This window comes from Oncorhynchus mykiss, unplaced genomic scaffold, assembly GCF_013265735.2.
Source record: "Oncorhynchus mykiss isolate Arlee unplaced genomic scaffold, USDA_OmykA_1.1 un_scaffold_87, whole genome shotgun sequence".
In the NCBI taxonomy this organism is placed as follows: Eukaryota; Metazoa; Chordata; class Actinopteri; order Salmoniformes; family Salmonidae; genus Oncorhynchus; species Oncorhynchus mykiss.
In genome coordinates, this window is record NW_023493659.1 from 2,057,510 (window position 1) to 2,059,332 (window position 1,823).

A 1,823-nucleotide genomic window follows, 5' to 3' on the forward strand; every position below is an offset into this window, starting at 1 on the left:
ACTGACCCTAAACAGAGAGTGGCAGAATACCTGACCACTGTAACTGACCCTAAACAGAGAGGACACAGTGGCAGAATACCTGACCACTGTGACTGACCCTAAACAGAGAGCGGCAGAATACCTGAATACCTGACCACTGTAACTGACCCAAACTTAACCGCCAAATCCAAAACAACAGAAATCCCATAATAAAAATTCCTCAAACATACAAGTATTATCCACCATTTTAAAGATAAACTTCTTGTAAATCCAATCACAGTGTCCGATTTCAAAAAAAGCTTTACTGCGAAAGCACACCATGCGATTATGTTAGGACAGGGCCACAAAAACACACAGACATTTTCCAGCCAAGGAGAGGACTCACAACAGTCAGAAATAGCCATTAAATGAATCACTTTGATGATCTTCATCTGGTGGCAAGTTTGTTTTGTTCAATAAAGTATTTTTTGTCCAAATACCGTTTAGTTCAGTAATCCAAAGGCACAATGCGCGCTCGACAACATCCAGACGAAAAGTCAAAAAAGTTCCATTAAAGTTCGTAGAAACATGTCAAACGATGTTTATAATCAATCCTCAGGATCTTTTTATCATAAATATTAAATAATATTTCAACCGGACCGTTTTCATTAGAAAGGAAAGGGAACGAACGGCGCGCCTACGGCCACGAAACAACTCACGGCTTTCAGCCACCTACTCTGAGTGGTCTTATTCTCTCCCCTTTCACAATAGAAGACTGAAACAACTCACGGCTTTCAGCCACCTGCTCTGAGTGGTCTTATTCTCTCCCCTTTCACAATAGAAGACTGAAACAACTTCTAAAGACTGTTGACATCTACTGGAAGCCTGAGAAAGTGCAATCTGACCCCACAGACACTGGATACTGGATAGGAATTCACTTCAAAAACTACAAACTTTAGAATTCCCACTTCCTGGTTGGATTTTTCTCAGGTTTTCGCCTGCCATATGAGTTCTGTCACAGACATATTTTTTACAGTTTTGGAGGAGAGTGTTTTCCATCCAAATCTATCTATTGTATATCCTAGCTTCTGGGCCTGAGTAACAGGCCGTTTACTGTGGGCATGCTTTTCATCCAAACTTCCCAATGCTAAGGAAAGCTTTGACTCTGTACAGACTCAGTGAGAATAACCTTGTTATTGAGAAAGGTCTCCGTTGGCAGACATGGCTCTCAAGAGAAGACAGGCTATGTGCTCACTGCCCACTATTGAGAAAGGTCTCCGTTGGCAGACATGGCTCTCAAGAGAAGACAGGCTATGTGCTCACTGCCCACTATTGAGAAAGGTCTCCGTAGGCAGACATGGCTCTCAAGAGAAGACAGGCTATGTGCTCACTGCCCACTATTGAGAAAGGTCTCCGTAGGCAGACATGGCTCTCAAGAGAAGACAGGCTATGTGCTCACTGCCCACTATTGAGAAAGGTCTCCGTTGGCAGACATGGCTCTCAAGAGAAGACAGGCTATGTGCTCACTGCCCACTATTGAGAAAGGTCTCCGTTGGCAGACATGGCTCTCAAGAGAAGACAGGCTATGTGCTCACTGCCCACTACTGAGAAAGGTCTCCGTAGGCAGACCTGGCTCTCAAGAGAAGACAGGCTATGTGCTCACTGCCCACTACTGAGAAAGGTCTCCGTAGGCAGACATGGCTCTCAAGAGAAGACAGGCTATGTGCTCACTGCCCACTATTGAGAAAGGTCTCCGTAGGCAGACATGGCTCTCAAGAGAAGACAGGCTATGTGCAACACTGCCCACTATTGAGAAAGGTCTCCGTTGGCAGACCTGGCTCTCAAGAGAAGACAGGCTATGTGCT